A 26,076-nucleotide genomic window follows, 5' to 3' on the forward strand; every position below is an offset into this window, starting at 1 on the left:
CCTGCCTTCCTGTGGGTTTGTGGCTTTGCAGCATCATTGCCTCATTGATGGGGCCGGGACAGTTCCGGGCATGAGGGGAGGGTGGGGGCAGGCAGGGTCTCTGGGTGAGCATGCCTTCCCACCTACCTTGTCCAGCTGCACGGTGACTGGTACCTGGTGGGGTGGTACCTTCTGCCCCCACTGCAGGTTGGGGACTGAGGTCCGGGAGCTTAGAAGCCACTCCTCATCTAGTCGGTGGGTTGTGGGGTCTCTGGGCCTCCTTCTGCCTGGCCCAGAGCTCCTCAGTCTCCACCCAGCCATGCAGGTGGGTTCGGCCAAGGTGGCCTGGAAGGCTGGGGGTCTGGGCGGTGCGTTTCCCCAAGAGCAGCTTCATGGGAACTGAAAAAGAGCAGAAAAAATGTGTTTGAAGGCACCTGTGAGGCTCCATTTCTCCCTCAGAACAAACACGCTGATCTTATCTTTAGCTAGGGTCCCACTGTGCTGCTCCCATAATGGGTCGTCCTCTCTGGAAGTGCCTGGTCACTCGGTGTCCTCTGCAGCAGGCTCTCCTCCTGCTGGAGCCTGCTGACTGAGTGAAGGGCAGACTCGAGTCAGCACAGGGGCTTCTGGAGAGGGCTGGGGTGACCTGGTCTGGGCGAGGGCAATGGAAGTGACAGAGTGGAGGAGGCCTGGCTCCTGGTCTCGGAGAGGGCAATGGAAGTGACAGAGCAGAGGAGGCCTGGCCGCAGTTGGGGAGGGGAGGAACCATGGAGCCAGGAGCCCCTACGCTGTGGTGATGGTGGGGGCCAGGAAGTGAGTGGGAAGTGGTGGTGGAGGTGGAGCAGAGGGGTCCACTCGGTGCCTGGGGCACACGGCAAACATTACTAATATGGGGTCAGCTGGGTTAGCCCAGGAAGGGGCTGCTTTGGGGAATGTAGTCATGCCCCTGGGGGACAGAGGTCACATTGGGGCACATGGTCACTGTCCCTAGGGGACAGAGGTCATGTTGGGGAATGTGGTCATTGTCCCTCAGGACCCCATGGCCTGGCTGATTCTATCCTGGCATCAATGCCCTGTGTGGGCGGGGCCGACAGGATGGCCAGGAGTCACCCCGGAGTGGGGCTGGATCTGCTTTGGTTCCCCGGGCCCAGGACAGGGCTGGCCTACTGGGGTCTCAGGTCACAGGAAGAAGCACAGGCCAGAGCTGGGAACCTGGCCTGAACCTTTGTCTTCCCATCACCCCACTCCTTCCTTGTTAGAGGCACACTTTTCTGCAGCTGGGGTTTATTAATGTTATCTGCAGATTGTCTGCTTGGGCCAAGGCATTGGTCACTGCCAGCTCCAGGAAGCTGAGGGTTCAGCCGGGTGGAGAGCCACGGGGCCAGCTGCCAGGCCAGCATGCTCGGGGATGCATAGAGAAAGCATCTGCACTCTGAGCACCTTCCCGGAGCTGCGGCCGATCTAGGTGGAGGGGTCTGGCTGGTGTGATGGCAATCGTGGACGTCAGCAGCCCTGGACTGACGTTTCAGAAGGGCTCACCTGGGGGAAGGGAGTGGGGCTGTGGACCCTCTTGTGGCCCCCTGTGGGGTGGGCCCTGGGGAGAGTGATCGTGCTGTGTGGGGCCTGTGGACGAGAAGGGGGGAGGTGCTCTTCTGCCAGTTGTCTCATAATAATGGAAAGTAGCGAGGACACTTGGCCATTAAATACCTACATGGCATCACAACAGACACTTCACCAGCCTGGAAACAAGTGTTTCCCACTTAATGAAGGCATAAGCTGAGTGGAGGAGTAGCCTTCCAAAGCCGGGTCATTTGGTCAGCACATGAGCCCTGGGTCCTGCCTGCCCTGTGCAGGGAGCTGAGATGTGGAGGTGGGAAGCTCAGTCTGCCTCAGGGCACACCTGGTCTAGGTGTTTTTCAGGTTGAATCACCAGCATCCAGGAGACATAAAGATTTCTCCCATTTTCCCACACCATCTCTGTTTTGCACATGTAACCTCACCATACAGCCTTGAGCAAATACGGAAGCACCCTGATATGGCTTACGTCAGAGTAGGCTCAGTATCCTTCCCTCTCTCAGCTCCCTGTTGGCCCATCTGCCAAAGGCAGATGTTCTTACATGGCTGAAAAAAATAAAGATGTCACTTTGATGACTCAGGTGCGCCTGACCCAAACCTTGGTCTGTTCTGTCTCCTTGTATCTATATGATAGTTGGACAATGAAAAAAGAAGACAGAAGAATTGATGTGTTCAAATTGTGGTGTTGGTGAAGAATATTGAATATGCCATGGACTGCCAGAAGAACAAACCAATCAATCTTAGAAAAAATACAACCAGAATACTCCTTAGAAGTGAGAATAGGGAGACTTTGTCTTGCGTACTTTGGACATGTCATTAGGAATGACCAATCACTAGAGAAGGACATATGGTTGGTAAACTAGAGGGTCATCAAAGATGGGGGACACCCTCATTAAGATGGATTGACAGTAGCCACAACAATGAGCTCAAAAGTATCAAAGATCATAAAGATTGTGCGGGACTGGGCAGTGTTTCATTCTGTTATACATAAGGTTGCCATGAGTCAGAGCTGATGTAAGACAACTAACAGAAATATTGTAAAGGACCCATGGTAATGGTGATGATGGTGATGGGAATGGTGGGGATGATGGTGATGGTGGTGGTGGTATAGGTAGTGGCGGTGAAGATGGTGGTGATGGTGATAAGGGTGGTGGTGGTGATGATAATGGTGGTGGTGGTGATGGTGATGGTGGCGGTGGTGATGGTGGTGGTGGTGATGGTGGTGGTGGTGATGGTGATGATGATGGTGATAAGGGTGGTGGTGGTGATGATAATGGTGGTGGTGATGGTGATGGTGGTGGTGATGATAATGGTGGTGGTGGTGACGGTGGTGGTGGTGGTGATGGTGATAAGGGTGGTGGTGGTGATGATAATGGTGGTGGCAGTGGTGGTGGTGATGGTGGTGGCTGTGACGGTGGTTGTGGTGGTAGTGATAGTGATATTTTGGTATAGGTAGTGGTGGTGGAGACGGTAGTGATGGTGATAAGGGTGGTGGTGGTGACGGTTATGGTGGTGACAGTGATATTTTTAAACACTCTCAGTGGGGTGGGAACCCTAGCCCCCAGTGCCCTTGGGGTGGCTCAGAGCTGACGCCAGGGGCAGGCTAGAGGGAGTGTGAGTTGAACTGTGGGTACTAATCATGGTTCTGAGCCCCTCTGCACATCCGTGCTGTTAGGCCTCAGGGGTTCAACGTCTACATGACAGGCCCACCCTGCCCCCTCAGAGCTTGTACACTAGTGGGGAGACAGACCCTGTGCCAGCAAACGCACAGGGAAGAACTTACAGAAGGTGGTCATTGTCTTAGCTATCTAACCAAAAAAACCCAGTGCTGTCGAGTCGATTCTGACTCATAGCGACCCTATAGGACAGAGTAGAACTGCTCCATAGAGTTTCCAAGGAGCGCCTGGCGGATTTGAACTGCTGACCCTTTGGTTAGCAGCTGTAGGCCACCAGGGTTTCTCTTAGCTCTCTAGTGCTGCTAAAACAGAAATACCACAAGTGGAGGCTTTAAGAAACAGAAATTAATTTTCTTATAGTTTAGGAGCCTGCAAGTACAAATTCAGAGCGCTGGCTCTCAGGGAAGGCTTTCTGTCACTGTTGGCTCTGGAGGAAGGTCTATGTCTGTCAGGACAGCCTTTTCTCAACCATGTCCGTAGGCAGGCCTCTCTGTGGCCCTTAGCCCCTTGACCCCTTGGCTTGGCTTCTGCCCTGCACAGGCAAGTGTTACGAAGCTCTTTAGCATCACTAATAAGTGCCTAGAGGCACCCCACTTAGCCAGGAAGGCTTCTGCCCGAAGATACTCAACTCTCTCGCTCTGTGGGTCGGCTCCTAAGCTGTCTCGCACTGGTCTCCTGGTTCTGCTGCCCCTGTTTCTCTGCCACCACGGTGTTATAGCTTTCTCCCTGTGTCTCCTCGTTCTTGGTAGTTCTCAGTGCAGGGACCCCGAGTCCAAAGGGTACATTCCACTCCTGTCTCTTTTTCTTGATGGTAATGAAGTCCCTCTCTCTGCTTGTTTCTCTCTCCTTTTGTCTCTTGTAAGGTAAAAGGTATGACTCAAGTAAGGTCATGATGTGAGTAAGGGTGGTAGGGGTGGTGACTGGGGTGAGAGTGGTGACTGGGGTCAGGGTGGTAACTGGGGTGAGGGTAGTGGCAGGGTATGGATGGTGACTGGTGTCACACTCTCTAGTAAGGCAGTGACTCAAGATACAGCCCACCCTAATGCTACCTCCTTAACATAATGGGCAACTCACTGCCAAATGGGACCATAATCCTAGAAGCTAGAATTTACAACACGTCACAAAATGGAGGACAGCTACATCAGATCACAAAGTGGAGGACAGCCACACAATACTGTGAATCATGGCCTAGCCAAGTTGACACATATTTTTGGGGACACAGTTCAATCTATAGCAGTCAGGAAGGGTCTCCCCAAGAAGGCTGGGTTTACCAGAGTCTGGGAGGAGCAGGGGAAAGTCATGTAGGCCCTGGGCAAGGAGGTGCAGGTAGAGGAAATAGCAGGTGCAGAGGCCCTGTGGTGAGGACGTTGTTGGCTGGAGGGACAGCGGGGGATGGGAATGTGAGGTCTGAGGGTCGTGGGGGGTGCAGATTTCGTGGGGTCTCTCAGAACCTGGCTTCTTCCCAGGGAGCCAGGAGCTGGTCTCTCACAGCCTCCCCACCCACTCCTGCCCCTAAACCCAGTTCTCCCATAGCCAAAGGAGCTTTATGTGGAAAATGGCCTGGTGCTCCTCTACACAAAGCCTCCCTCTCGTGTGGGTGTGTGGGGGCACAGGGTACAGCAGGCGGCTCCCCCTTCCCCCCAGGCCTGTGTTCACCCTAACGGGCTTCGGTACCCCAACACCCTCTGTTTCTGAGGAGACAGCGGCGCTGTGGAGAGTGGGTGTGTGTCAGACATGGGAGGTGGGTGGCCTGTGTCCCTCACCCTCATAACCTTGTGAGGCGAAGGTAGCACTCTGTCTCAGGGGGTGGTCTGTGTTCCTCACTCTCATGACCTCATGAGGTGAAGGAAGCACTTGGTCTCAGGCGGTGGCCTGTGTCCCTCACCCTCATGACCCTCATGAGGTGAAGGCAACACTTGGTCCCTGGAGGAGGCCTTGTGACTTCATGAGGTGAAGGCAGCACTCGGTCTTGGGGAGTGGCCTGTGTCCCTCACTCTTGTGACCTCATGAGGTGAAGGCAGCACTTGGTCCCGGGGTGTGGCCTGTGTCCCTCACCCCTGTGACCTCATGAGGTGAAGGCAGCACTTGGTCCCGGGGTGTGGCCTGTGTCCCTCACCCTTGTGACCTCATGAGGTGAAGGCAGCACTCGGTCTTGGGGGGTGGCCTGAGTCCCTCACCCTCGTGACCTCATGAGGTGAAGGCAGCACTCAGTCTTGGGGGGTGGCCTGTGTCCCTCACCCTTTTGACTTCATGAGGTGAAGGCAGCATTCGGTCTCGGGGGGTGGCTGGGAGAGTAGAGCACCCGCTGGTGCCAGCCTGTGGGGAGGCTGGAGCATCCCCAGGTGTCACAGCAGGGACCAGAGGCCAAAGGTCACCAGGGAGGGGCATCTGGGCAGGAGGGGGTAGATGACATGTCAGAGTTAGTGGAGTGGCCACATGACAAGAGTGCACAGTGTGGTCTGCACATGGTTTTATGGGTGTCAGGGGAGGTCATAGGGGTCAGTGCAGGTCAATCGGGGTCAGTCTGGGTCAGTGGAGACCAAATGGGGTCAGTGAAGGTCATGGAGGTCAGTGGTTCAGGGAGTCAGTGAAGGTCATGGAGGTCAATGGGTCAGGGGGTCAGTGAAGGTCAGTGAAGGTCATGGAGGTTGGGGGGTCAGTGGGGGTCAGTGGAGGAGCAGGGCTGAAGATACACTGAGGGACTTGAGGAGGTGGGCAGTGGAGACAGCTGTGGAGGGGCCCAGGGGCAGGGTTGGGGTAGAGGGAGGTTTGCTTTTTTTCATGAGAATGACCTGAGTGCTGGTAGGGGGTCAGGATGAGGTGGGCTCAAGGGGGTCGAGGGCTGGGGTGGGGCACACAGCAGAGAGGGTGAGGGTGTGGTTTGGGGTTTGGGTTGGGGCGATCCTGTTGGGGTAGCAGTTGCAGTTCCCTCTGGATCCTTTAGTAAAGAAATCCCCTTTTCTCGCCTCTCTTGAACGGCTGTATGACTTATTTCTAGCTCCTTCGATTTGGGTACAAACAGGGTCACTGTGCCGTTCATCCATAATTGGATGTTGCTGGTACCTGGGGAAGAAAGCAGTTGCTTTGGGCATTTGGCTTCCACCCGGCAACTATGGGGACTCTGAAGATCCAGGTGGTTCTATTTCAGATTTGACATCTTTACTTTTCCTTCCTAGTACCGTCTGCATTTTTCTCTCTGACCTAATTTCTCCTCTGTCTCCGTTTACTTGGCCTAAACCTACCCCTACTCTCCTCTCTGTTGTTCTTTTCTTTACTGCCTTGTTAGGAGTTTCCATCTTATAAGAATTCTCTTTTTCAGACAGCCTCCTCTGCCCGCCCCAAATGGGGTAACTTTCTTGGCTTCTCTTGACTATTACGTTGCGAAGGCAGTGAGTGTCCTGATGTGGGTTTTCTCCCTGGAAGCTGGGATTGTATTCTTGGTGACCTGCTTTCCATACCAGCAGGTGTTATGAGGACCCTCCCAGGGCCCCCATTGTTTGGGTGAACGTGGATATATTTAACATTCGCTTGCCATTCACATCTTTGTGGATCGTCCCCTTTCTGATTATTCCCATAGCATAAGTTCTAGAAGTGAAGCGACTGCAGCAGCGGCAACCCGTATGTCATGAATTGAATTGTGTCCCTCAAAAATATCTGTTGACTTGGCTAGGCCATGATTCCCAGTATTGTGTGATTGTCCTCCATTTTGTCATCTGATGTGATTTGCCTGTGTTGTAAACCCTACCTCTATGATGTTGTTGAGATGGGATTAGTGGTAGTTATGTTAATGAGGCAGGACTCAATTTACGAGATTGGATTGTGTCTCGAGCCAACCTCTTTTGAGATATAAAATAGAGAAGTGAACAGAGAGACATGGGGACCTCATACCACCAAGAAAGAAGCACCAGGAGCATAGCATCTCCTTTGGACCTGGGGTGGGGGGGGGGTCCCTGCACTGAGAACTTCCTAGTCCAGGAGAAGATTAATGATGAGGACCTTTCCCCAGAGCCAACAGAGAGAAAAAGCCTTCCCCTGGAGCTGGCACCCTGAAATTGGACTTCTTGGCTCCTAGACTGTGAGAGAATAAGCTTCTGTTTGTTAAAGCCATCTGCTTGTGGTATTTCTGTTATAGCAGTACTAGATAACTAAGACACTGTATTTGAAATTTTCACAGAAATTGCCAAACGGCATCCCGGAAAACGTGTGCCAGTGTGGACTCCCAAGAGTGAGTGAGAAGAGCAAAGTTCCCAAACCTGGCCAACTCTGGATATTTTAAGTGTTTGCAGTGAGTGGAGAGTCTCATTTTTGTTCTTGCTTATTTGACCCACTGAGGCTGAACATCTTGTCCACTGTGTGGTGGCAGTTTGCTTTGCTTTGTTGGGAATTGCGTATTTGTTACTTACACTCATTTTTCTATTGGCATGCTGCTTGAAGCAAATTTGAGTTGTAAAACCTGTTAATTTATTGAGGATAGTTACCTGTGGCCTACTAGGTGTTACAGATATTCTTCTTCCCAGGTTGTGGTTTGATGTTTTGCTCTGTGATGCTTGTTATGGGTTGAATTGTGTCCCCTCAAAAAGATGTGCTGAAATCCTAACCCTATACCTGTGCACGTGGCCCTGTTTAGATCCTGGAAGATGTTATCAGTTAGGTTAATATAAGGTCATGCTGGAGCAGGGCGGATTCTAATCCTGTCTGAGTGGTGTCCCTATAAAAGAGGAGAAGAGACACAGAGACAGGAGACAGAAGACATCACATGAAGACGGAGACATGTGATGCCGAGTGATGCAGTCACAAGCCAGGAATACCTGGGCCACCAATCCTCCCCTAGAGCCTCCAGAGGGGGTGTGGCCCTGCCAGCACCCTGATTTTGGACCTCTTGCCTCCAGACTGTGACAGAGTACGTTTCTGTCATTTTAACCTTTGGGTAGTATAGATAGTTTGTGCTTGACTTAGTAACCCCCTAGAAAGGAGACCTGGTGGCACAATGGTTAAGTGCTCGGCTGCTAACTGAAAGGTCAGTGGTTTGAACCCACCAGCTGCTCCACAGGAAAAAAGACCTGGTGGTCTGCCTCTGTAAAGATCACAGACTAGAAAACCCTATAGGGCACTTCTCTCTGTCCTATGTAGTTGCTATGAGTCGGCATCAACTTGACGGCACCCAACGACAAGCCCACTGAAGTCTGCAGTCCGCCTGGCGTTTGGTTTGCTGAGAGGAGCGAGCTGGATGCTGAGTTGTACTTGCCCCACAACCGGTGTTGCCCGGCTGTCACCTCACCTCCACGCCTGTCAGGCCCCCGTGCATCCTCCTCCCTCCTCTGTGGCTCACTGGTCTCTGCAGCAGTCCTGTTTTTTCCCCTGAGAGGAAAGACATTGCCTTGCAGTTAGGACCCTGAAGTTTCCCCCAGGTTTCCTTTCCTAAACTAAACCATGGACTTCATGTCTGGGTCCCTGCTGCTGCCTGGGGAGCCCAAAGGAATATATGGGGGTGACCTCCCCAGCCCCCCGGAGCATCCTCACCCTTCTTTCCACCTGATTATACCCCACCCGGGCCCCAAACCCCACCTCTGTCTAGCCTCCACAAGCTGCTGCCCCCTGTTGGCCCGCCAGTGGGGTCTGAGGTGGGTTTTCCCCCCACTAGGGCACCCTACTTCACCCACTCTTAGGCTTCACACACCCTCTCCCAGACATGGACACACAGAGACGCTGCCACCACACACCTCGACCACCCCAGTTTGGGGGATGGGCTTTCGTGCTCACGGCCATGGCCGTGTGTGGGGTCGTCAACCAGGTGCTGTGTGTGTGTAGGGGGGACGTTGAGAAGGCACCCTGTGTATGTGTGTGCGTGTGGGAGATCCAGCAAGTACTCTGTGTGTGTGTGTCCAACAGGTGCTGTGTGGGGACATCGCCAGGTCATTCCTCCTGCTGCAGCCCTTGGAAGGCCTCCCACTGCTCGCTTTTCTGGCCAGGGTCAGAGGCAGAGACCAGGCTCCACGCATGGGTGTGCTGGGCCCACAGCCCAGGACGGTCCTGTCCTGTGGAAGCCCTCCCTGGATGTTGGCCCAGTGGCCCTTCTGAAGTCGTGGAAACTTTGTCCCTTGGGGGGAGGGAAGATTCACAAAAAGGAAGCAGACAGTGCCGTTGATGGAAAGGAAGACATCCAGTAGTAGCTCCCCTCGCTCAGACCCACCAAGTCACAGAGAGCAGACCGCCTTCACCTTCACTGCAAGTGAGGAAGCTCGGCGGCTGGACCTGATTTGTACACGAGGAAACGAGAGGTTGCTGGTGTGACCGGGGCCACGTGGAGCCTGGCTGCTGAGATGCTCATGAGCTGGCTGTGCCTCAGGTCCACACTCTGAGCTGCTCCGCTCCACTGGCTTCTGAAAAGGTTATGGAAATGAGGGATTTTAGTAAAAAAAAAAAAAAAAAAAGTACCTTTTATGATGGAAAGCTGTATTTGGAAATTTGAGAATTCCTGTATCTATTGTTGTTGTTAGGGGCCGTCGAGTTGGTTCCGACTCATAGTGACTCTATGCACAACGGAACGAAACACTGCCCGGTCCTGCGCCATCCTCACAATCGTTGTTATGCTTGAGCTCATTGTTGCAGCCACTGTGTCAATCCACCTCGTTGAGGGTCTTCCTCTTTTCCGCTGACCTTGTACTTTGCCAAGCATGTTGTCCATCTCCAGGGACTGATCCCTCCTGACAACACGTCCAAAGTATGTGTGATAAAGTCTTGCCATCCTCACTTCTAAGGAGCATTCTGGTTGTACTTCTTCCAAGACAGATTTGTTTGTTCTTTTGGCAGTCCATGGTATATTCAATATTCTTCGCCAACACCACAGTTTAAAGGCATGAATTCTTTGGTCTTCCTTATTCATTGTTGAGATTTTGCACACATATGAGGCAATTGAAAACACCATGGCTTGGGTCAGGCGCACCTTAGTCCTCAAGATGACACCTTTGCTTTTCAACACTTTAAAGAGGTCCTTTGCAGCAGATTTGCCCAAGGCAACGCGTCTTTTGATTGCTTTACTTTTGCTTCCATGGGTGTTGATTGTGGATCCAAGTAAAATGAAATCCTTGACAACCTCAATATTTTCTCCATTTATCATGATGTTGCTTAATGGTACAGTTGTGAAGTTTTTTTTTTTTTTTGTGTTGAGGCGTAATCCATACTGAAGGCTGTAGTCTTCGATCTTCATCAGTAAGTGCTTCAAGTCCTCTTCACTTTCAGCATGGCTGTGTCATCTACATAACACAGGTTGTTAATGAGTCTTCCTCTAATCCAGATGCCCTGTTTTTCTTCATATAATCCAGCTTCTCGGATTATTTGCTCACTATACAGATTGAATAAGTATGGCGAAAGGATACAACCCCGATGTACACCTTCCTGACTTTAAATCATGCAGTATCCCCTTGTTCTGTTCGCACAACGGCCTCTTGATCCACGTGAAGATTTCTCATGAGCACAGTTAAGTGTTCCAGAATTCCCATTCTCTGCAGTGTTATCCATAATTTGTTGTGACCCACACAGTTGAATGCCTCTGCATAGTCAATAAAACAGGTAAACATCTTTCTTGTATTCTCTGCTTTCAGCCAGGATCCATCTGACATTAGCAATGGTACCCCTGGTTCCATGTCCTCTTCTAAATCCAGCTTGAATTTCTGGCAGTTCCCCGTCGATATACTGCTGCAGCCACTTTTGACTGCATCAGTGCATCCTGATTGCATGTTCGATCCATTTCAGACTGCAGAAGTTGATAAAAATCTTCAATTTCTTCATCTTTGGCCTTAGTGGTTGGTGCGTAAATTTGTATAATAGTCGTATTAACTGGACTTCATTGTAGGCATATGGATATTATCCCATCACTGACAACATTGTACTTCAGGATAGATCTTGAAATGTTCTTTTGAACTCTCAAGTTGTCATCCCCTGCGTAGCAGACCATATGATTGTCTGATTCAAAATGACCAGTGCCAATCCATTTCAGCTCACCGAGGCCTAGGATATTGGTCTTTATGTGTTCCACTTCATTTTTGATGTTTTCCAATTTTCCTAGATTCATACAATATGTATCTGCACACTTGTAGCTTCCTAAATAGCATGGATTACCTGTATGTATGTAGGACCGTGAGGTTTGTTGGTTCAGTGATAGAATTCTCACACTCCATGGAGGAGACCTGGGTTCAATTCCCTGCCCATGCAATTCTGGTGAGGGCATCCACAGGTCTTCACTGAATGAATGATACCACGTGATGGGTCACAGGTGACAACATGGGGGAAGTGTTCACAGTGTGTCATAGGATGGCAGTGGTGCTTTGGCGATAGAGTCTTCGCCTTCCACCTGGGAGACCTGGGTTCCATTCCCGGCCATTGATGTTCACAGTGTGTCATAGGACGGCAGTGGTGCCTTGGCGATAGAGTCTTCGCCTTCCACCTGGGAGACCTGGGTTCCATTCCCGGCCATTGATGTTCACAGTGTGTCATAGGATGGCAGTGGTGCCTCGGTGATAGAGTCTTCACCTTCCACCTGGGAGACCTGGGTTCCATTCCTGGCCATTGATGTTCACAGTGTGTCATAGGATGGCAGTGGTGCCTCGGTGATAGAGTCTTCACCTTCCACCTGGGAGACCTGGGTTCCATTCCCGGCCATTGTACCTCACGTGCAGCTACCACCCGGCTGTCAGTGGAGGCTTGTGTGTTGCTATGATGTTGACTAGGTTTCAGTGGAGCTTCCAGACTAAGATGGACTAGGAGGAAAGGCCTACTTCTGAAAATCAGCCAGTGAAAACCCTAGGGATCACAAAGGTCCAGTCCACAACTGATCATAGGGATGGCAAAGGACTGTTGTGGTGTCCACAGAGTCGCCATGAGTCAGAGCTGACTTGACGGCAACTAACAACAATTTAGAAATTGCTGCTTGTCAGAGTTTTCAAACTCGTCAATCTCAGTGGACTCCTGGAACAGCCCCATGTGGGGGGTTCCTTCCTCAGCCCCTTTGACAGTGAGATTGAGTTGCTCAGTGCCTTGCATCTAGTTACCGACAGACCCACCCCTGTGCTGGACTGCAGAGCTGGGATTCAGCTGGGTGTGGCACCCATGTCCCTGTGCTGGGGTGGCCATGGAATTCCCAAGGAGAAGCTGGACTGCAGAGCTGGGATTCAGCTGGGTGTGGCACCCATGTCCCTGTGCTGGGGTGGCCATGGAATTCCCAAGGAGAAGCTGGACTGCAGAGCTGGGATTCAGCTGGGTGTGGCACCCACGTCCCTGTGCTGGGGTGGCCATGGAATTCCCAAGGAGAAGCTGGACTGCAGAGCTGGGATTCAGCTGGTGTGGCCCATCCTGCAGACTCCAGGGAGGGCCATGCTGCAGAACGATTCCCGAGCTGACACCGTCAGCGGTTTTCTCAGTGAAGCTGTTGGAGGCGTTCTGTTTGCATCTCAGCAGCTCAGCCTTGGACTTCAGAGTGGGCGCTTTTACAGATCATGAGAGTGGCTGTGTCCATGTCTGATTTAACTTCCATCAGTGTTATGGCCTCTGTCACAGCGAGTGTGTCACTAAATCTAAGACGGTGGAAGACTCGGGGTACTTTCCTACCACTGAACAAAGGAAAAACTGCTGCCATTCCATCAGTGTCAGAGTGCAGATGGGGAAACACACGCCCTTGAGCAGCAATGCTGGCAGCGGCCAGCCGGCCAGCCGTGTTCACTCCTGGGCAGATCCCTGCGGGGGGAGGCTTTGGGCCTGCCTGGCCAGCTCAGAGCAGACACAGGAGGATGTGCCCACGGTTCCCCCACCCAGGGAGCACACAAACAGTCAGGCCTGTAGAAATGCTAATGGGGGTTTTCAGAACAGCTGCTTGTTTAAGTCCGCAAATGTGTCTTGAGCCTCCTGTGTTCCAGGACCCAAGTGCACCAGCCTCCCGTGTGCCAGGACCCCCAGTGTACCAAGCCCTTCAGAGCCAACCCTCCTGCCGTACACATGCTCACTTCAGCCCGGTTCTCACAACGTGCAGAAAAACTTCCAGGGATGCTTGCTAAGAATTCAGGTTGCCCGCCCCACACCACAGCGACCCACCCATTAGGTCAGGGATGTTTTTGTCGTTAGGTGTACTTTCCTTGGCAAAGTACAAGGTCAGCGGAAAAGAGGAAGACCCTCAATGAGGTGGATTGACACAGTGGCGGCAACAATGAGCTTGAGCATTACAACAATTGTAAGGATGGCGCAGGACCGGGCAGTGTTTCGTTCTGTCGTGCATAGGGCCACTATGAGTCAGAGCCGACTCGACAGCACGTAACAACAACTCTCCTTTACCAAGCGTGATGTCCTTCTCCAGGGACCGATCCCTTCTGACAACATATCCAAAGTATATAAGACATAGTCTTACCATCCTTGCTTCTAAGGAGCATTCTGGTTGTACTTCTTCCAAGACAGATTTGTTCATTCTTTTGGCAGTCCGAGGTATAGTCAATATTCTTCACCAGCACCACATTCAAAGGCGTCAACTCTTCTTCAGTCTTCACACAATAGAAGGGCCTAGACAGAAAGGGAGAAAATGTAGAACTAAACTCAAATTCCTAAAAAAGGCCAGACATATTGAACCGATAGAAACTAGAGGAACCCCTGAGATTATCGCCCTAAGATAACCTTTGAACTTGGAACTGAAGCCACTCCCAATGGTCACTTTTCATCCAAATAATAGACTGGCTTATAAAATAAGCAATATCAACCGTGAATACTGTGCTTCCTTAAATAATCAACTATGTGAGACCGAACGGTCAACATTTATCCTAAAACAAAGATGAGAAGCTAAGGAGGGTGGGGAAGCTAGATTAGGGGAAACAGAGCAAACAGAATGGAAATAATGAGAATGTTGACACATTTCGAAAAATATAACCAATGTCATGGAGTCATGGAACAATTTGTATAAAAATTGTTAAATGAGAATCTAATTTGCTGTGTAAATTTTCACTTAAAACACAATAAAATATGTATTTTTTTAGAGTGCTCAAGTATTCTCGTGGTTACTTGAGTTTACACAGACCAAAATATAGATTCATAGATGCCGCTGGGGGCCAGAGCGCTTCTTTATTTACTGCTCGTGATGGTTAAGGTTGTGTGTCAGCTTGGCTGGGCCATCGTCTTCGGTAGTTGGCAGTTACGGTACAGTTTGGCAGCTATGTAATGATGTAATCACCTCCATAATGAGATCTGGTGTAATGTAATCATCTCCATGATGAGATCTGTTATGAGCAGCCAATCAGTTGAAAGGAAGTTTCCTTGGGGGTGTGGCCTGCATCCAATATATGTGGACTTTCTGGCAAATCTTGCTGGCTTTTGCTTGCTCTGGATCCTGCATCTGGCCCATCATCTGACCTCCAGTTCTTAGGACTTGAGCTAGCAGCTTACGTGCTGATCTTGGGATTCCTCAGCCTCCACAGCCTGTGAGCCTGTGGCCTGCCACCTTTGTTGCCCATCTTGGGATTTGTTGGCCTCTGCAGTCTGTGACCTCTCATCTGACCTGCTGATCTTGGGTTTGTCGGCCCTGCAACTATGTGAGTCAGGAGAAGCCTCCAGCCGAACCCACAGACTTGGGTCTTTCCAGCCTCTACAACCGTGTGAGCCATTTCCTTGATGTAAATTTCTGTGTCTCTGTATCTCTCTATATACCCACTGCCATCAAGTCAATTCCAACTCATAGTGACCCTATAGGACAGAGTAGAGCTGCCCTATAGAATTTCCAAGGAGTGCCTGGTGGATTTGAACTGCCGACCTTTTGGCTAGCAGCCGTAGCTCTTAACCACTACGCCACCAGGGTTTCTGTTGTGTATGTATATATACACATATAGGCTTTGCTCCTCTAGAGAACCAGCCCAAGACACAGCTGAATAGTCCCCACGAGTCGAAGTCGACTCGTCCACGACTAACAACAGCAATTTCTTAATACCCAGTAATGTCAGTCTCTCCCAAGATGTTAGGTGATAATTTTAAAGGGTTAGTAGTAGTGTCTTTATATCTCGCATTTGTTGGGCACTGTTGGTAGGAGTTTCTGGGAGCTGTGTTCTGATAGGTGGATGTCAGTAGGAGTGTCTGGGAGCTCTTGTCTCCTTGGGCAGTGTCATTAGGAGTGTCTGGGAGCTCTTGTCCCCTTGGGAAGTGTCAGTAGGAGTGTCGGAGTGTCTGGGAGCTCATGTCCCCTTGGGCAGTGTCAGTAGGAGTGTCTGGGAGCTCATGTCCCCTTGGGCAGTGTCAATAGGAACATCTTTGAGAGCTAACATCCAGTTGGGCAATTTTGGTAGGATCATCCTTGGCAGTTCATGTCTTGTTGAGTACTGTCCATAGCAGCATCTTTGGGAGATTGCATCCCATTTGGTAGTGTCAGTAGAAGTGTCTGGGAGCTTGTGTCCTGTTGGGCAGTGTTGGTACGAGAGTCTGTGAGAGTTCATGTTTCATTTGGTAGTGTCCATATGTGTATTTGTGTGAGCTCATGTTCTGTTGGGCAGTTTTAGTAAGAGGGTTTGGGAGCTCGTGTTCTGTTGGGCAGGGTTGGTAGGAACATCTGTGGGATGTGCCTCTCCTCCATTCAGTCCTGTCATCATCACATGTGACTTCTAAGTTCTCTGTAGCCAGGGAAGAGAGAAGATGAGTCCCGTGGTCTCCTAAGCACCTCAGCCCAATAGTGACACAAGACACTGCTGCCCACACGCCATTGGTCAGGACTAGTCACATGGCCCCCCTCTTGCAGGGGAGGCTGGGAAATATCAGGGAGCATCAGGGATATGTGGTGAGTGTTGGGGACTGAATTGTGTCCCCCAAAATTTGTGTTGAAGTCCTAACCCTTGTGCCTTTGGATGTGCCCTTTTTTGGAAATAGGGTGTTTCTTTTGTTATGTTAATGAGATCATAGGCGAGTAGAGTGGGTCATAAACCTAATCGATTCTGAGTTATAAAAATTGCAAATAGACACAGAAACACACAGGGGAAGACAGACAACATGTGAGGACCAGTCTACAAGCCCAACAACACCAAGGATCTTCCGCACACACCAGAAACCAGGAGAGAGGGTACAGAGGAAATTGACAGGGCTGAGACCCTGATTTGGACTTTTGGCCTCCAGAACTGTGAGAAAAATAAATGTCTGCTTGTGGGGTAAAGAATTTAGCTTAACCAAAGTAAGGTGGCCTTTGTCTTTGACTGTGGAGAAATCACCCTTAGAGTAATTGGGATGCCTTGGTCTGTGACTTCCAGGGTTTGTGCTGAGGATTTTTGCTGGTGAGTGCGCTGGCTAGACCAGGAAAGACTCACTTAGGAGGCTGATATCAGCTAGCCTCAGGAGACAAGATTTAACCTATCACACAGGGCTGACTGATAACAGCCAGGAACGCTAAGGCTCCGAGAGCTTCCTGGTTGAGGAGAGGGTGACGCTCCCTCTTTGAGACCCAGAAGCTCCACATTGGGAACCCTCCAAGAGCTTGTCTGTGTGTCTCCTCCTTATGATAACCCTGATTTGTATCCCTTTGCTATAATGAACCTATAATCATAAGTAAATAGTACTCCTCGTGAGTGCTGTGAGTCAGACTCCCAAACTTGTGGCTGGCGTCTGCCTATTTGGTAGTCTGACTGACGGTGTCATTTTAATCTATGAGATCTGCCCTAGCTCTGGGTAGCTATGGTCAAAGAGAGAGAGTGCCTTGTGGGCAGCTGGTGTCAGAAATGATTGAGAAGTGGGAAGGTGGGGAATGGATCAGTCTCCACATTTGGGAATTGGATTCATGCCGATTCTTGTCCATGAAGTTATCTATGAGCTGTTCTTTAAAGCCACATACTTGTGTTTCTGTTGTGGCAGCACTAGGTGCCTGAGGCGCTGAGCACATGGGACTGCTCCTGCAGGGTGTGGAGGCTTGTGCATCTGTTTGGAGTACTGAGTCCCCTCACCCCACGGATGGGCATTGGGATCATGGCAGGAAAGAGAGAGGGCCAAAGGTGCACAGAGTTGTCTTAAAATATACAGGAAGGACTCATTTCTTTGAGGGAATGCTCCACGGTCAGTGGACATTTTTAGGTACTTGGGGTTCACATTAGCAGCATCTCTCTCTCGCTCGCTCGCTCCCCCCTCAGTACAAATAATGCATGTATCTGTTGTTATGCATTGAACTGTGTCCCCCGAAAATATGTGTTGTAAATCCTAGTCCCTATGACTGTGGTTATAATCCCATTTGGGAATGTGTTGTCTTTGTTATGTTAATGAGGCAGGACTAGTGTAGGCTATGTCTTGAGTCACTCTCTTTTGGGATATAAAAGAGATTAAACAAGGAATCCAGCAAGCAGATATGGGGAAAGATTGATGCCAAGCCACATGGAGATCTCCAGGGAACCAGGAAACAAGCTGAAGAGACAAGCACCTTCCTCCAGAGCCCACAGAGGGAGAAAGCTTTCCCCTAGAGCTGACACCCTAAATTCAGACTTGTAGGCTGATGAACTGTGAGAAAATAAATTTGTTTGTTAAAGCCATCCACTTGTGGTATTTCAGTTATAGCAGCAGTAGATGACTAAGACACATGTTGTTTTCTTCACATGGATGCAGAATGATTTATGTGTCTTCTAAGCCTGACACAGAGATTGTGAGCAGGGTTACTGTCTGCATTCACCAAGAAGGCCAGCAAATGAAATATTCAGGAACACGCTGGAAAGGACGCCTGCTGAGCTGATTTCAAAATTTCTACCAGCATGGCTTTGTTTCTGTTTGTGATTTTAATTTAGATTCAGTATTGTGAAATTTTGTTTGTTCTTGTGGGGCATATTCTTTCTTTTTTTAAAATTTTTGTTGTGCTTTAAGTGAAAGTTTACAAATCAAGTCAGTCTCTCATACAAAAATTTGTACACACCTTGCTACATGCTCCTAGTTGCTCTCCCCCTAATGAGACAGCGCACTCCTTCTCTCCACCCTGTATTCCCTGTGTCCATTCAGCCAGCTTCCGTCCCCCTCGGCCTTCTCATCTCCCCTCCAGACAGGATCCGCCCACATAGTCCCATGTGTCCACCTGAGTCAAGAAGCTCATGCCTCACCAGTATCATTCTCTATTTTATAGTCCAGTCCAATCCCTGTCTTAAGAGTTGGCTCTGGGAATGGTTCGTGTCTTGGGCTAACAGAAGGTCTGGGGACCATGACCTCCGGGGTCCTTCAGGTCTCTGTCAGACCATTAAGTCTGGTCTTTTTACGAGAATTTGAGGTCTGCATCCCACTGCTCTCCTGCTCCATCAGGGATTCTCTGTTGTGTTCCCTGTCAGGGCACCATCTAGTTCTTCTGGTCTCAGGATGATGTAGTCTCTGATTTATGTGGCCCTTCTTTCTCTTGGGCTCATAATTACCTTGTGTCTTTGGTGTTCTTCATTCTCCTTTGCTGTAGGTCGGTTGAGACCAATTAATGCATCTTAGATGGCCACTTGCTGGCATTTAAGACCCCAGAAGCCACTCTCCAAAGTGGGATGCAGAATGGTTTCTTAAAAGATTTTATTACAACAATTGGCCTAGATGTCCCCTGAAATCATGGTCCCCAAATCTCCATCCCTGCTATGCTGGCCTTTGAAGCATTTGGTTTATTCCAGCTGTGCTGACTTATCCTGTATTATGTGTTGTCTTTCCTTTCACCTAAAATAGTTCTTGTCTACTATCTAATTAGCAAATACCCATCTCCCTCCATCCCTCCCCACTCTTGTAACCATCAAAGAATATTTTCTTCTGTGTTTATTTCTTGACTTCTCATAATAGTGGCCTCATCCAATATTTGTCCTTTTGCAACTGACTAATTTCACTCAGCATAATGCCTTCCAGATTCATCCATATTTCATGGATTCATCATTGTTCTTTATCGGTGTCGTATTCCACTGTGTGAATATACCATAATTTATTCATCCATTCATCTGTTGCTATTGTAAACAGTGCTGCAATGAGCATGGTGTGCATGTATCTGTTTGTGTAAAGGCTCTTATTTCTCTAGGATATATTCCAAGGAGTGGGATCGCTAGATTGTATGATAGTTCCAGTTCTAGCTTATTAAGGAAGCGCCAAATCGATTTCCAAAGTGGTTGTACCATTTTACATTCCCACCAGCAGTGTATAAGTGTCCCAGTCTCTCCACAGCCTCTCCAACATTTATTATTTTGTGTTATTTGGATTAATGCCAGCCTTGGTGGAGTGAGATGGAATCTCATTGTAGTTTCGATTTGCATTTCTCTAATGGCTAATGATCGTGAACATTTCCTCATGTATCTGTTAGCTACCTGAATGTCTTCTTTAGTAAAGTGCCTGTTCATATATTTGCCCGTTTTTTAATTGGGTTATTTGTCTTTTTGTTGTTGAGTTTTTGCGGTATTGTGTAGATTTTAGAGATCAGATGCTGATCGGAAATGTCATAGCTAAAAACTTTTTCCCAGTCTATAGGTAGTCTTTTTATTCTTTTGGTGAAGTCTTTGGATGAGCATAGGTGTTTGGTTTTTAGGAGCTCCCAGTTATCTAGTTTCTCTTCTGCACTGTTAGTAATGTTTTATATACTGTTTATGCCATGTATTAGGGCTCCTAGCATTGTCCCTATTTTTTCTTCCATGATCTTTATCGTTTTAGATTTTATATTTAGGTCTTTGATCCATTTTGAGTTCGTTTTTGTGCCTGGTGTGAGGTATGGCTCTTGTTTCATTTTTTTGCAGATGGATATCTAGTTATGCCAACACCGTTTGTTAAAAAGATTGTCTTTTCCCCATTTAACTGACTTGGGCCTTTGTCAAATATCAGCTGCTCATATGTGGATGGACTTATGTCTGGATGCTCAATTCTGTTCCATTGGTCTATGTATCTGTTGTACCAGTACCAGGCTGTTTTGACTACTGTGGTGGTATAATATGTTCTAAAATCAGGCAGTGCGAGGCCTCCCACTTTGTTCTTCTTCTTCAGTAATGCTTTACGTATCTGGGGCTTTTTTCCCTTCCATATGAAGTCGGTGATTTGTTTCTCCATCTCATTAAAAAAATGTTATTGGAAATTTGTTTATTTTTTTATAATAATTTTTATTGAGCTTTAAGTGAATGTTTACAAATCAAGTGAGTCTGTCACATATAAGCTTGTATACACCTTACTCCTTACTCCCACTTACTCTCCCCCTAATGAGTCAGCCCTTCCAGTCTCTAGTTTCGTGACAATTTTGCCAGTTTCTAACCCTCTCTACCTTCCCATCTCCCCTCCAGACAGGAGATGCCAACACAATCTCAAGTGTCCACCTGATACAAGTAGCTCACTCTTCATCATCATCTCTCTCCTACCCATTGTCCAGTCCCTTCCATGTCTGATGAGTTGTCTTCGGGAATGGTTCCTCTCCTGGGCCAACAGAAGGTTTGGGGACCATGACCTCCCGGATTCCTCTAGTGTCAGTCAGACCATTAAGTCTGGTCTTTTTATGAGAATTTGGGGTCTGCATCCCACTGATCTCCTGCTCCCTCAGGGGTTCTCTGTTATGCTCCCTGTCAGGGCAGTCATCGGTTGTGGCTGGGCACCATCTAGTTCTTCTGGTCTCAGGATGATGTAAGTCTCTGGTTCATGTGGTCCTTTCTGTCTCTTGTGCTCATAGTTATCGTGTGACCTTGGTGTTCTTCATTCTCCTTTGCTCCAGGTGGGTTGAGACCAATTGATGCATCTTAGGTGGCCGCTTGTTAGCATTTAAAACCCTAGATGCCACATTTCAAAGTGGGATGCAGAATGTTTTCATAATAGAATTATTTTGCCAATTGACTTAGAAGTCCCCTTAAGCCATAGTCCCCAAACCCCCACCCTTGCTCTGCTGACCTTTGAAGCATTCAGTTTATCCCGGAAACTTCTTTGCTTTTGGTCCAGTCCAGTTGAGCTGACCTTCCGTGTATTAAGTATTGTCCTTCCCTTCACCTAAAGTAGTTCTTATCTACTAACTAATCAGTAAATAACCCTCTCCCACCTTCCCTCCCTCCCCCCCTCTTAACCACAAAAGTATGTGTTCTTCTCAGTTTATACTATTTCTCAAGATCTTATCATAGTGGTCTTATACAATATTTGTCCTTTTGCCTCTGACTAATTTCGCTCAGCATAATGTCTTCCAGGTTCCTCCATGTCATGAAATGTTTCACCGATTCATCACTGTTCTTTATCGATGTGTAGTATTCCATTGTGTGAATATACCACAATTTATTTAACCATTCATCCGTTGACGGACACCTTGGTTGCTTCCAGCTTTTTGCTATTGTAAACAGAGCTGTAATAAACATGGGTGTGCATATATCTGTTCGTGTGAAGGCTCTTATTTCTCTAGGGTATATTCCGAGGAGTGGGATATCTGGATTGTATGGTAGTTCTATTTCTAACTTTTTAAGAAAACGCCAGATAGATTTCCAAAGTGGTTGCACCATTTTACATTCCCACCAGCAGTGTATAAGAGTTCCAGTCTCTCCGCAGCCTCTCCAACATTTATTATTTTGTGTTTTTTGGATTGATGCCAGCCTTGTTGTAGTGAGATGGAATCTCATCGTAGTTTTAATTTGCATTTTTCTAATGGCTAATGATTGAGAGCATTTTCTCATCTATCTGTTAGCTGCCTGAATATCTTCTTTAGTGAAGTGTGTGTTCATATCCTTTGCCCACTTCTTGATTAGGTTGTTTGTCTTTTTGTGGTTGAGTTTTAACAAAATCCTATAGATTTTAGAGATCAGGCGCTGGTCGGAGATGTCATAGATGAAAATTCTTTCCCAATCTGTAGGTGGTCTTTGTACTCTTTTGGTGAAGTCTTTAGATGAGCATAGGTGTTTGATTTTTAGGAGCTCCCAGTTATCTGGTTTCTCTTCCTCATTTTTGGTAATGTTTTGTATTCTGTTTATGCCTTGTATTAGGGCTCCTAGGGTTGTCCCTATTTTTTCTTCCATGATCTTTATCGTTTTAGTCTTTATGTTTAGGTCTTTGATCCACTTGGAGTTAGTTTTTGTGCATGGTGTGAGGTATGGGTCCTGTTTCATTTTTTTGCAAATGGATATCCAGTTATGCCAGCACCATTTGTTAAAAAGACTATCTTTTCCCCAATTAACTGACACTGGTCCTTTGTCAAATATCAGCTGCTCATATATGGATGGATTTATATCTGGGTTCTCAATTCTGTTCCATTGGTCTATGTGCCTGTTGTTGTACCAGTACCAGGCTGTTTTGACTACTGTGGCTGTATAATAGGTTCTAAAATCAGGTAGAGTGAGGCCTCCCACTTTCTTCTTCTGTTTCAGTAATGCTTTACTTATCTGAGGCTTCTTTCCCTTCCATATGAAGTTGGTGATTTGTTTCTCCATCACATTAAAAAATGTCATTGGAATTTGGATCGGAAGTGCATTGTATGCATAGATGGCTTTTGGTAGAATAGACATTTTTACTATGTTAAGTCTTCCTACCCATGAGCAAGGTATGTTTTTCCACTTAAGTAGGTCCTTTTTAGTTTCTTGTAGTAGTACTTTGTAGTTTTCTTTATATAGGTCTTTTATATCTGTGGTAAGATTTATTCCTAAATATTTTATCTTCTTGGAGGTTACTGTGAATGGTATTGATTTGGTTATTTCCTCTTTGATGTTCTTTTTGTTGATGTGGAGGAATCCAAGTGATTTTTGTATGTTTATCTTATAACCTGAGACTCTGCCAAACTCTTCTATTAGTTTCAGTAGTTTTCTGGAGGATTCCTTAGGGTTTTCTGTGTATAAGATCATGTCATCTGCAAATAGAGATAATTTTACTTCCTTCTTGCCAATCCGGATGCCCTTTATTTCTTTGTCTAGCCTAATTGCTCTGGTTAGGACCTCTAGCACAATGTTGAATAAGAGCGGTGATAAAGGGCATCCTTGTCTGGTTCCCGTTCTCAAGGGAAATGCTTTCAGGCTCTCTCCATTTAGAGTGGTGTTGGCTGTTGGCTTTGTATAGATGCCCTTTATTATGTTGAGGAATTTTCCTTCATGTCCTATTTTGCCGAGAGTTTTTATCATAAATGGGTGTTGGTCTTTGTCAAATGCCTTTTCTGCATCAATTGATAAGATCATGTGGTTTTGTCTTTTGTTTTATTTATATGGTGGATTACATTAATGGTTTTTCTAATATTAAACCAGCCTTGCATACCTGGTATAAATCCCACTTGGTCGTGGTGGATTATTTTTTTCATATGTTGTTGAATTCTATTGGCTAGAATTTTGTTGAGGATTTTTGCATCTATGTTCGTGAGGGATGTAGGTGTGTAATTTTCTTTTTTTGTGATGTCTTTTTTTTTTTTTTTTTTAACTGGTTTTGGTATCAGGGATATGGTGGCTTCATAGAATGAGTTAGGCAGTATTCTGTCATTTTCTATGCTTTGAAATACCTTTAGTAGTAGTGGTGTTAACTTTTCTCTGAAAGTTTGGTAGAACTCTGCAGTAAAGCCATCCGGGCCAGGGCTTTTTTTTTGTTGGGAGTTTTTTGATTACCGTTTCAATCTCTTTTTTTGTTATGGGTCTATTTAGTTGTTCTACTTCTGATTATGTTAGTTTAGGTAGGTAGTGTTTTTCTAGGAATTCATCCATTTCTTCTAGGTTTGCAAATTTGTTAGAGTACAGTTTTTCGTAATAATCTGATATGATTCTTTTAATTTCAGTTGGGTCTGTTGTGGTGTGGCCCATCTCGTTTCTTATTCGGGTTATTTGTTTCCTTTCCTGCATTTCTTTAGTCAGTCTGGCCAATGGTTTATCAATTTTCTTAATTTTTTCAAAGAACCACCTTTTGGCTTTGTTAATTCTTTCAATTGTTTTTCTGTTCTCTAATTCATTTAGTTCAGCTCTAATTTTTATTATTTGTTTTCTTCTCGTGCCGGATGGATTCTTTTGTTGCTCACTTTCTATTTGTTCAAGTTGTAGGGACAGTTCTCTGCTTTTGGCTCTTTCTTCTTTTTGTATGTGTGCATTTATCGATATAAATTGACCTCTGAGCACTGCTTTTGCTGTGTCCCAGAGGTTTTGATAGGAAGTATTTTCATTCTCGTTGCATTCTATGAATTTCTTTATTCCCTCCTTAATGTCTTCTATAACCCTGTCTTTTTTCAGCAGGCTATTGTTCAGTTTGCAAGTATTTGTTTTCTTTTCCCTAATTTTTCTGTTATTGATTTCCACTTTTATGGCCTTGTGGTCTGAGAAGATGCTTTGTAATATTTCAATGTTTTGGATTCTGCAAAGGTTTGTTTTATGACCTAATATGTGGTCTATTCTAGAGAATGTTCCATGTGTGCTAGAAAAAAAAGTATACTTTGAAACAGTTGGGTGGAGAGTTCTGTATAAGTCAATGAGGTCAAGTTGGTTGATTGTAGTAATTAGGTCTTCTGTGTCTCTATTGAGCTTCTTACTGGATGTCTTGTCCTTCTCCAAAAGTGGTGTGTTGAAGTCTCCTGCTATAATTGTGGAGGTGTCTATCTCACTTTTCAGTTCTGTTAAAATTTGTTTTGTGTACCTTGCAGCCCTGTCATTGGGTGCATAAATATTTAATACGGTTATATCTTCCTGGTCAATTGTCTCTTTTATCATTATGTAGTGTTCTTCTTTATCCTTTGTGGTGGATTTAACTTTAAAGTCTATTTTGTCAGAAATTAATATTGCTACTCCTGCTCTTTTTTGCTTATTGTTTGCTTGATATATATTTTTTCCATCCTTTGAGTTTTAGTTTGTTTGTGTCTCTAAGTCTAAGGTGTGTCTCTTGTAGGCAGCATATAGACAGATCGTGTTTCTTTATCCAGTCTGAGACTCTCTGTCTCTTTATTGGTGCATTTAGTCCATTTACATTCAGTGTAATTATAGATAAGTATGTGTTTAGTGCTGTCATTTTGATGCCTTTTTATGTGTTTTTTTATGTGTGTTGACAATTTCATTTTTCCATTTACTTTTTTGTGCTGAGACGTTTTTCTTTGTAAATTGTGTGTTCCTCATTTTTATAGCATTTGACTTTACGTTTGCTGAGTCGTTACATTTTTCTTGGTTTTTATTTTGAGTTCTGGAGTTATTATACCTCTTTGTGGTTACCTTAATATTCACCCCTATTTTTCTAAGTAAAAACCTACCTTGTATTGTCCTATATCGCATCCCTCTCCATATGGCAGTTCTGTGCCACCTGTATTTAGTCCCTCCTTTTGATTATTGTGATCTTTTACATACTGACTTCAATGATTCCTTGTTTTGAGCTTTTTTTTTTTTTTTAATTAATCTTAATTTGTTTTTGTGATTTCCCTATTTGAGTTGATATCAGGATGCTCTGTTCTGTGACCTTGTGTTGTGCTGGTATCTGATATTATTGGTTTTCTGACCAAACAATTTCCTTTAGTATTTCTTGTAGCTTTGGTTTGGTTTTTGCAAATTCTCTAAGCTTGTGTTTATCTGTAAATGTCTTAATTTTGCCTTCGTATTTCACAGAGAGTTTTGCTGGATATATGATCCTTGGCTGGCAGTTTTTCTCCTTCAGTGCTCTATATGTCATCCCATTGCCTTCTTGACTGCATGGTTTCTGCTGAGTAGTCTGAACCTTATTCTTACTGATTCTCCTTTGTAGGAGACCTTTCTTTTATCCCTGGCTGCTTTTAAAAATTTCTCTTTATCTTTGGTTTTAGTAAGTTTGATGATAATATGTCTTGGTGATTTTCTTTTTGGATCAATCTCAAATGGGGTTCGATGAGCATCTTGGGTAGATATCCTTTCGTCTTTCATGATGTCAGGGAAGTTTTCTGCCAACAGATCTTCAACTATTCTCTCTGTGTTTTCTGTTATCCCTCCCTGTTCTGGGACTCCAATCA

The 26,076-nt window shown here is 46.6% G+C and overlaps 1 protein-coding gene across 9 annotated transcripts in view; it reads left to right on the forward strand.

Moving 5' to 3' along the window:
- The window catches only part of JAKMIP1 (janus kinase and microtubule interacting protein 1), a 164,096-nt gene that overhangs the window by 14,138 nt on the left and 123,882 nt on the right, over positions 1-26,076 (forward strand). For 4 of the 9 annotated variants that reach the window (XM_049886791.1, XM_049886790.1, XM_049886792.1 and 1 more), the window contains exon 2: positions 7,405-7,515. The exons of 4 other annotated variants lie outside the window; for them this stretch is intronic. The gene's annotated coding sequence lies outside the window, so the exon portion shown is untranslated. Of the gene's footprint in view, positions 1-246; positions 305-7,404; positions 7,516-26,076 lie in introns of those variants that run through there. One more of the 9 variants, XM_049886793.1, reaches the window with a different exon arrangement.

This window comes from Elephas maximus, chromosome 5, assembly GCF_024166365.1.
Source record: "Elephas maximus indicus isolate mEleMax1 chromosome 5, mEleMax1 primary haplotype, whole genome shotgun sequence".
Taxonomy (NCBI): Eukaryota; Metazoa; Chordata; class Mammalia; order Proboscidea; family Elephantidae; genus Elephas; species Elephas maximus.